Source organism: Lactuca serriola, chromosome 5, assembly GCF_051521515.1.
Source record: "Lactuca serriola cultivar US96UC23 chromosome 5, Lser_US96UC23_V15, whole genome shotgun sequence".
Classification (NCBI taxonomy): Eukaryota; Viridiplantae; Streptophyta; class Magnoliopsida; order Asterales; family Asteraceae; genus Lactuca; species Lactuca serriola.
In genome coordinates, this window is record NC_136412.1 from 178,472,500 (window position 1) to 178,483,611 (window position 11,112).

Below are 11,112 nucleotides of genomic sequence, written 5' to 3' on the forward strand. Positions count from 1 at the left end.
TTTTGGGCCATCTGAAATCAAGTTGTTGGGCTAAGGAAAATTTGGTGGGCTTTAGGGTAAGGTCCATATAGGGTTGGGCCCAATTTGGAAAATTAGGCCATAAGTGGGCCTTAGTGGATCAATTGGTTTTGGGCCTTTTGGGTTATGGATTTGGCCTTAGTTTTTGTTCAAGCTAGGCCAGGGGTAAAATGGTCATTTTACCCCAAATATGGATTATTGGCTATAGATTGGAACCCAAGTGTTAATTGAGTGTTATTTTGTATTGATAGCGCAGGAAGTCGTCAAGGCAGCAGCTAGGGATTTCTTTCAATGAGCTCATCATTCGAGGTGAGTTTCCTCACTGGGTTTAGCGGGTCCAAGGCACCAATGTCAGTCCTTATTGATTATGCTAGGATGCTAGGAGTCTGTGTAACCCTTGTATGTGGTATATGTTGCTATGTATATCGGGCGGGGATCAATGCCAATCGAGGCCTGAGAACTGGAACATATGCTAGTGTTTATGATCATTATATGTGTTAGCATGATTATGTGATACAGATTGTATGTGTATAGCGGGTGAGGCATAGTGACAAGCGAGGCCTGAGAATAACAAATCTATAAACCGAGTGGGGTTCGATGTCGGGCGAGGCCCAATGTCGGGCGGGGGCCCAATATGTGATTTATTATGTATGAGATGGGGAAGTTTGGGGAACTCACTAAGCTTTGTGCATATAGTTTTTAGTTTATGTTTCAGGTACTTCCATTGGCAAGGGGAAGAGCTTAGGGTGACTACATTGCACACACCACATAGATTCCGTACTTGATATTTCACTCTGATTTTATGATATTTGATACACCTGTTTTATTTGGGATGTATGGATAATGATTGGAATACTATTTTACTTAAATTAAAAATGAAAGTTTTGGATCATGTTTTTGGGATGTTATAAGTTAGTATCAGAGCCTTGGTTTGAGGGATTTGGACATACTCTCGGGTGTGTCTAAACTCAAAATGAGGATTCGGTAAAGTTTTTCAAAAGAAATATATTTTAAGAAAATGGTTTTTCTAAACTAAGAAAGGGTGTGGTGCATGCAATCAGCTGAGCTCAAGTAAGTTTTCCCAAATTACCCATACATATTATTTGATATGCTTTGATCTGTGAATTTATGAACCATATGCTAGTTAGATCTAAGGATCTGCTCATTTTTTGCATAATAGAATGCTAGGAGAGATGTCTTTGTATGTCTGTTGTATGAGCTTGTAAATTTGAATGCTAGTACTGATCAATCAGTGATAGGATGACCTGATTAGGTTATGCTTGATTCCGATACCTAATGCTCGAATGTTGCTTGTTTTGTGCTTTTAGGAGTTCTAACTAGCTTCAGCTAACTAGTAAATGAATATGCTAAGTTATATATTATGGGAACTAAATAATTTTAGAAGGTTAGATTTTAACTCTATTACGCAGCTCTTGTTTAAGTCCAACCGTTATAATGTGAGACATCTCATTCGAAGTATTATCTAGTTTTAGTGATACGTAATGGTATTCATAAGCTAGCTAGAGGAAGTTAGCGGGAGTCTCTTCTGCAGCTGATGGCAGAGAGTGGTATGGAGTTTGCCCTAGGAAAACCTAGGATGAGATCTAGTGTTGGGAGCCTTATCTGTGAAGGGAGGTTATATGGATTTAGAGTAACCTGGTTGAGTCAAAGCAATTCTTGAGGAAAGTACGAGTAGATGTGGAAGGTAGTATGGGACCGTACTACTGGAAGCAGAGGATTCGTACTCGATTCAAGGAGAGTTGCGATAAAATCATGGGAGCTTGTAGCATTGTTATTCCTCCAATATATATTGCGATGTGTGTGTTCTGATGGTTTATATGGTCTATTTTCAGTATGGTGGTATTGCGGAGTAGACCTATTGGTAGTTCTGGTGCCGGGGAGGGTTCAGGCTCAGTATCTGGAGCTGGGCAGCTTGATGAGCAGACTAGGGAGTTTCGCTCATCAGAGATTACTCATTGCATTCTCGATCAGACTCCTATGATCTTCGGCTCAGTTGAGGAGGGTATCTTAGAGGTTTTGGATGAGCGATTGAGCTTGTTTCGTTCTGAGATGATGGATCTAGCAGGAGCCCGATCTTTGATATTCAGGGAGTTTCGGGCTTGTGGAGCTCCAGATTATCATGGGGTAAAGGACCCCATTGCGAGTGGATGTTGGTTAGAAGATGCAGCTAACACGTTCAACACCAGTCGTTGTACCGAGGGGGACAAGGTCAGATTAGCTTCCTTCCTTTTGAAGGATAGGGCGCGAGACTGGTGGGAGGAGGTAGGGCATGCTATGGGTGAGGTGATGACATGGGATGATTTCTCGACTCGGTTTCGAGCTGAGTTTGCACCAATGATCGAGGTACAGCAGTTGGCACAAGAGTTCCAGGATCTCTGTCGGACTACAGAGATGGTGGTTGGGATCACCGTGATGTTTAGGGAGAGTGCACTTCTAGTTCCGTAGTATGTGGCAGACGAGGAGATGAAGAAGGCCCGATATCATGAGATGCTAAGGATCGATATTCAGCAGTTTATGAGCCGATCCAGCTGCAAGACGCTGGAGGATATGATAGCTCGACCCAGGGAGAGGGAGATTGACCTGGAGGTGGAGAGGAAGAGGAAGCCATATGAGGTTCAGACATCAGGGGGTTCGGACAAGACTCCCAAGGTATCGGATTCTAGATCGAGGGGTCATCAGGGTCGTAGCCGTTATGGCAAGTGCGGAAGGACGCACGAGGGATTATGCAAGAGTTGTGGTGGTTCTGGCAGCTTCAAGTGCGGTCGGATAGTTCATTATAGTAGGGATTGTACTGCTACCACCACCTAGGGACCAGACCTGATTTGTTTTCATTGCAATCAGAGGGGCCACGAGAAGGCCCAATGTCCAAGTTTGGCTGCAACAGGACTGGTGTCAGCACCCGCTCCTGTGACTCTTTGGATTACTGACGACCGCCAGGGTTGGGCAGATGCGCCTGCATCGAAGAGCATGGCTTTCCAGCTGACAACAGAGGAGGTGCGTCCAACTCATGATGTTGTGACGGGTATGTATCTTCTCCTTATCTCTTTATTTATATTGCATTGCTTGCTTATGGTTATGTGTTTTATTTTAAGATCGTTCCTTGTGAACGGTATCTCTACTTTGGTATTATTTGATTCGGGGGCTACCCGATCCTTTGTATCGCTTGGGATTCACAAGAGATTTGTTGGAGCTCTGAAGGAGCTGCTTGTACTCTCGATGTTGAGATTGATGATGATAGGACGGTTCGGGTTGCAAGGGTTCATCAGGGTTGTACTCTTCAGTTATTCAGTGAGCAGTATCTGGTTGATTTGGTTCACATTCCTCTGCGTGGGAACAAGGTTATTGTGAGCATGGATTGATTGAGCCCTAATGGGGCAGTGATCGACTGCGAGCAACATTTAGTTTGGGTTCGGACCGTAAGTGGGGAAGAATTTTTGATTCATGGTGAGAGACCGCAACCTAGGTCGATTTTGTGTACTGCAGCGAGGGCCAGACACTAATCTTCATCAGGGTTGCTCGGGTTTTTTCGCCTATGTCATGGATACCCAGGTTAAGGGTAAGGTGACCATGGATAATGTGCCAATTGTGCGAGAGTACCCAGATGTAATCCCAGAGGATTTGCCTGGGGTACCTCCGGAGAGGCAGGTGGAGTTCAGGATTGATCTGGTTCCAGGTGCGGCTCCGATAGCCAAAGCACCGTATTGGTTGGCTCCTTCCAAGATGCAGGAGTTGTCTACACAACTGCATGAGTTGTTAGAAAAAGGATTTATTAGACCGAGCAGTTTTCCTTGGGGAGCACCGATTCTGTTTGTGAAGAAGGATGAGTTTCATCGTATGTGTATCAACTACCAGGAGTTGAATAAGGTAACGGTGAAGAACCGTTATCCCCTCCCAAGGATTGATGATCTTTTCGACCAGCTTCAGGATTTGCGATCGGGTTACCATCAGATGTGGGTCAGGGATGAGAATGTGCAGAAGACAACTTTCCAGACTCGATATGGTCATTATGAGTTCGTGGTGATTCCTTTTGGGCTCACCAATGCTCCAGCCGCGTTCATGGATCTCATGAACCGTGTGTGCAGACCAATGTTGGACCGGTCGATGATAATATTTATTAATGAGATCTTAGTTTATTCCAAGACTCAGGAGCAGCATGAGGAGTACTTGAGGGAGGTGCTGGAGACATTGAGGAGTGAGAGACTTTTCACAAAGTTCTCCAAGTTCAAGTTTTGGTTGCGCGAGTACAGTTTATGGGGCACCTTGTCAACCAGAAGGGTATTCTGGTCTATCCGGCCAAGGTCGAGGTCGTGATACAGTGAGAGTTTCTGAGCTCTTCATCTGAGATTCAAAGTTTTCTTGGTCTGGCCGGTTATTATTGGAGATTCATCCAGAATTTCTCCAAGATCGTTGTTCTCTTGACCCGACTGACCAAGAAGTCGGTGACATTTCATTGGGGGCCTGAGCAGCAGGCAACTTTTGAGACTCTTAGATAGTGGTTGTGTGAGGCACTGATTCTGACCCTCTCTGAGGGTGTCGATGACTTTGTGGTTTATTGTGATGCTTCGATCTCCGGTCCGGGGGCAGTATTGATGAAACGGGGTCGTGTGATTGCTTACGCTTCGAGGCAGCTGAAGCCTCATAGGCGAATTATCTGACGCATGATTTGGAGTTGGGGGTTGTGGTTTTCGCCTTCAATATTTGGTGGCATTAACTCTATGGTGTTCGTTTCACCATTTACACGGATCACAAAAGCTCGAGGTATCTGATGGATCAGCCGAATCTGAACATGAGGCGGTGTCAGTGGTTGGATGTGGTGAAGGATTATGATTGTGAGATCCTTTATCACCCGGGGAAGGCCAATGTGGTGGTCGGTGCTCTCAGCCGCAAGGCGGTCGCAGCTCCGATCAGAGATATGTGTTTGAGGATGATCGTGATTACTCTATTGTTGGAGCGGATTTGTGAGGCTCAGGCTGAGGCTATGAAGGAAGAGCACCGGAAGAGTGAGCATATTGTGGGTCAGGTAACTTCCTTCGATTATGTAACACCCATAAAAATCAAGCCAATTTAAAAAATTTTCAAACATCCAAGAGCCATTAGTTATTACAAAATGTTTTCAAAATAGTTTAATATCATAGTATCCCAGAAACCATAAGTCCCAAATACGAGGATGTGTATGGTCACGCCTTCGCCTTGCCGAGATATTTGAAACACTTAAAACAATAAACTAAAACCATAAGCACAAAGCTTAGTGAGTTCCTCCAAAATACCCATACACACAACAATACACATATAATCACAAACAGTATACTATGGGTCCATTCAACCATCGGGTTAGAATACCCCAAGCCCTCAACCATCCGGTTGGAATGCCAACATACTATGGGTCCAATCATCCTCGTGATGGAATACCCTAGGCCCACAACCAACAGGTTGGAATGCCCACATACTATGAGTCCAATCATCCTCGGGATGGAATACTCACGGCCCACAACCAACAGGTTGGAATGCCCAGGTCTATTGGCTTTTGCACAAAGCAGATAAGCCTCAACCTCCACCCAACATGTGCACATATAAAAAATAATCACATAACAGTCTATAGACATACAAACCGATCTAACAGGTCATAACAACATAGCACATCCTATCTACCAGGTGTAACGACCCAATTTTCAAGGCCAAAAATTTCATTTTTGAATTAACACATTTAATAAACATTTTACCAAAACATTGTCAATAAAACATTCCATTACAAAATCATAATGTTGTGTTTCAAACCATAAAATCATAAATATTGAAAATCAAAGTACAGTCCCAAAAACTTCTTGCGGAAACATGCGTGTGTGTGTGCGTGATGCGCTGCTACACCGCCGACTCCTTCCCCTTCGACGAAGAGGTACTTGAAACCAAAACCAAAACTGTAAGCACAAAGCTTAGTGATTTCCCCCATCATACCACATACCATAGAATATCTTCGGTATCTTTCAATCGGTAACCTTCATCGATATTTTTCAACATGTAACCTTCATCGATATCTTTCAACCGGTAACCATCATCGGTATCTTTCAACCGGTAATCAACATCGGTATCTTTCAACTGGTAACTGGGGACTATTTCACCCCTACCACTAGCACACAATCAACAAATATAAGCATACAGTCAGGCATATCCGGGTACTGACCTACCCTTGGGTCCTAAGGACCACTGTCAAGGAAACTAATCCCTACCATACACATAACATACCATCCAGATAAACCTCATAACCATCACATAACCAGACAAAGATAATTATCACAAAGACCATTATCTTCTAAATACCCCTTTTTGGTGGGTCGGCATTGTGGCCTTAGACCCACCCTTACTGGAAGGTAACTCACCTCAAAGTCGTGCAGTGTCTGAACTATCCTCGGCGCACAAGTCGACTCCCTACGACTCCTCGATCCCTACACGACAACCTTCAAGTCAACACACATCACATACAACCCTAAACAGGGTCAGTCCAAGTTCAGTCAAAGTCAACATTGGTCAAAGTCAACATTCAGTTGACCTGACTCGCCGAGTTGGCCTACCAACTCGTCGAGTCCATGCTTCTCTAATCCCACACAAAACCCCGACTCCACTCGTTGAGTCTAGCAAAAACTTGACGGGTTCTCCTTCAATCATAACATCGGGACCAATTTCATCCGACTAGCCGAGTTCCTTCTTGAACTCGTCAAGTTCATCTCCAACGTAAGAACTTGTCCAGTTTATGACTCGCCGAGTTCTATGAACAACTCGTCGAGTCCATCTTCAAAGATTGGAAGATTACTATGGACTCGCTGAGTCTGCTCATACCACTCGCCGAGTCCTATGGCTTCCAGGTCCCTTTTCGCGTCTAAACCCACAAGGGACTTCCTTCCTAACACTTACCCATTCACAGAAAGGGTTTGGTGCACAATGGTCACCGACTCGTCGAGTGCCAAGAACAACTCGCCGAGTCCAACCTTGACCAATTCCATACAGTCGATTTAAATGAGGTCTAACACACCAAAACCATAGATCTGGCCTCCTAATGTCCATTTTATACGTAAAGATCCAAACTTGATGCACATGCATGGGGTTTTTAGCTCAAAAATCCATATAAAGTGTCCTACAATGTACATGGGTCTCTCACGGCCCTAAAGTTGGCACCTTTATGCCATGAGACCCCTCTTAAGGCCCATATCTGAAGTCAAAACCCACTCAACACTTCCAAATCCAAAAAATGACTTCGAAATCCATATAGATCCCAAGTTAAAGATGAATAAACACATAGTTGAGTCAAGACAGGGGCATTATAACTTGAAGCTACTGAAAATGAAGTAAGATCTCCGGATCTGCAAGCCCCAACTCGATTTCCAAGCTCCTTTCTTCCTTCCAAGCTTTACAATCCACACAAGAACACCAAAAATGGCCGTAACTCACACAAAAATAGCTAGGGTTCTATATAAAGCTTTCAAGAGAGTGTTAGGGACTAGGGAGGTTGAGTTAAGTTGTTTATATAGGGTGCAAACCCTCATATTTAGGGTTTCACTTATCCAACACCTACTGGCCGAGTCAATCTCCCGACTCGTCGAGTCGGTCACTTAAAATGTCCACAGCCATGACCCTACTCGACGAGTTGATCCTCCAACTCATCGAGTCCTAAAGAAAAATACATATACTAAAGAAAACATACCAAGTGTTACAAATCTCCCCCACTTATTTTAGACTTCGTCCTTGAAGTCTGCCGCTCGATCCTGAAAAAGCTCTGGGTAATGCTCCCTCATCTCGTCCTCCGGCTCCCAGGTCCATTCCGAGCCCTTTCGATGCTGCCACTGAACCTTTACCAGATCTACCCTCTTGTTCCGAAGATCCTTTGACTTCCTGTCAAGAATCGCCACCGGTCTCTCGATGTAGTTCAGGCTGTCGTCAACCTGAATATCCTCCAAGGGTACCACCTCTGATTCGTCCACCAAACATTTCCGTAACTGGGAGACGTGAAAAGTGCTATGAATCTGACTGAGTTCGGCTGGCAGATCCAGCCTATACGCAACCTTGCCTACCCGGGCTATAACCCTGAAAGGTCCGATATACCTGGGGCCTAGCTTTCCCCGCTTCCTAAATCGGATGACACCCTTCCAATGTGACACCATCAGGAGAACCATATCCCCGACCTGGAATTCCATGTCTGATCGGCACTTGTCGGCATAACTTTTCTGCCGAATCTGAGCAGTCTGAAGCCTGCTCCGGACCTGCTGGATCCTCTCCGTAGTCTTGATTACCACTTCGGTACTCCCCATAACCCTCTGACCAACCTCACCCCAACATATCGGGGTCCTGCACTTCCTCCCGTACAACATCTCGAAGGGAGGACGGTCAATACTCGCGTGCTAGTTGTTGTTGTACGAGAACTCAGCCAAAGGAAGGTAAGTATCCCAACTACCTCCAAAGTCTAAGACACACGCCCGCAATATATCCTTCAAAGTCCAGATGGTCCGCTCACTCTGCCCATCTATTTGCGGGTGAAAAGCAGTGCTAAAATGCAGATGAGTTCCCAGCTCGTCATGGAACTTCTTCCAGAACCTGGAAGTAAACCGAATGTCTCTATCTGAAATCACCAGTACTGGCACCCCGTGCCGCGCCACCACCTCCCTGATATAAATGTCAGCCAACTTTTCGGCCGAAATACTCTCCTGAATCGGGATAAAATGGGCACTCTTAGTCAATCGATCGACGATGACCCAGATCGAATCCACTCCCCGCGTGGTCCTCGGAAGCTTTGTGATAAAATCCATCGTGATGTCTTCCCATTTCCACAGTGGAATATCCAACGGCTGCATCTTGCCGTGAGGTCTCTGATGCTCGGCCTTGACCTTCCTGCAAGTCAAGCACCGCTCTACGTACCATGCCACATCCCGCTTCATGCAGGGCCACCAATAGTCCAGACGAAGATCCCTATACATTTTCGTCGCCCCGGGGTGAATGGAGAATCGAGATTTGTGCGCCTCCTCCATCAATACCTGGTGCACACCCCCATGATACGGGACCCACACCCTACGGTGCAGGGTCAACAACCCCCGACTGTCATAGTCAAAGGAGGAAACCTGACCCACAATCCGCTCGCTCTTCCGATGTTCCTCCTTCATGGCCTCCTGCTGGGCCTTCTGAATCCGCTCCATCAACGGAGTCACCACCGTCATCCTCATACATAAATCCTTGATTGGCGCTGCCTTGCGGCTAAGCGTGCCAGCCACAACATTGGCCTTCCCCGGGTGGTAAAGGATCTCGTAATCGTAGTCCTTTACCACGTCCATCCACCGACGCTGCCTCATGTTCAGATTCGGTTGATCCATAAGGTACCTCAAACTCTTGTGGTCTATGTAGATAGTACAGCGAACCCCATAGAGGTAATGACACCAAATCTTGAGGGCGAACACAACAGCCCCCAACTCCAAATCATGCGTCGGGTAATTCGCCTCATGAGGCTTCAGCTGCCTCGACATGTAGGCAATGACATGCCCTCTCTGCATTAGAACTGCGCCCAAACCTGAGATGGACGCATTGCAATATACGACAAAATCCTCCATGCCCTATGGCAGGGCTAAGATTGGCGCCTCGCATAATCTCTGTCTCAGAGTCTCGAATGCGGCCTGCTGCTCAGGCCCCCAACGAAAGACCACGACTTTCCTTGTTAGCCTGGTCAGGGGTACGGCTATCTTGGAGAAATCCTGGATGAATCTCCGATAGTAGCCGGCTAATTCTAGGAAACTCCGAATCTCAGATGGAGACTTCGGAACTTCCTATCTCATCACGGCCTCCACTTTGGCCGGGTCCACTAAAATCCCGTCCTGGTTGACGAGGTGTCCAAGGAACTGCACCTCGTGCAACAAAAACTCACACTTGGAGAACTTATCATACAAGTTCTCCCTCCTCAAAGTCTCCAGAACCTCCCGTAGATGCTCCTCGTGCTCCTCCTACGTCTTGGAGTAAACCAAGATGTCATCCATAAATACTATCACAGACCGGTCTAACATCGGCCTACACATGCGGTTCATGAGGTCCATGAATGTGGCAGGAGCATTGGTGAGCCCGAAGGGCATCACTATAAACTCGTAGTGGCCATAGCGCGTCCGAAACGCAGTCTTCTGCACATCCTCCTCTCTGACTCTCATCTGATGGTATCCTGAACGCAGATCAATCTTGGAAAACCAAGATGCTCCCTGAAGCTTGTCAAAGAGGTCATCAATCCTCGGGAGTGGGTAACGGTTCTTCACAGTTACCTTGTTCAGCTCCCGATAATCTATACACATCCGATGCGACCCGTCCTTCTTCTTCATAAACAGAATCGGGGCTCCCCAGGCAGAAGTACTCTGTCTAATGAGTCATTTGTCTAACAGATTCTGCAGCTGTATAGACAACTCCTGCATCTCAGGAGGAGCCAGCCAATACAGTGCCTTGGCTATCGGAGCCGCACCGGGGACTAGGTCGATCCTGAATTCCACCTGCCTCTCCAGAGGTATCCCAGACAACTCCTTTGGGAATATGTCCATAAACTCACGCACCACGGGCACATCGCCCACTGTCGCCTTACCCGCCTCCTGGGTGTCCATAACATAGGCAACATATCCTGCGCAACCCTGCTGAAGGTAACGCCTAGCTCTCGCTGCTGAACATAGCGTTGGTCCTTGTTGTGGCCTCTCGCCCTAAACTATCAACTCTCCCCTACTTGGGGTTCTGATCTGAACCAACTGATGCGTGCAATCTATCACTGCCCCATTGGGGCTCAACCAATCCATGCCTATAATCACCTTGTTCCCCCTCAACGGAATAGGAACCAGGTCTACCAGGTAACGCTCCTCGAACAGCCTTAAAACACAGTCCCGATAGACCTCCGATGCTCGTACCAACCGGTCGTCCGCAATCTCGACCTTTAGAGGGAAATCCAACATGCCTGAAGACTTCGGAAACTTCTTCCTAAGCGCAAGAGAGATAAATGATCGGGTGACACCCGAATCAAACAACACCTGAACTGGGATTCCATTCACATTGAACGATCCTAAACAAGGCACATGATAT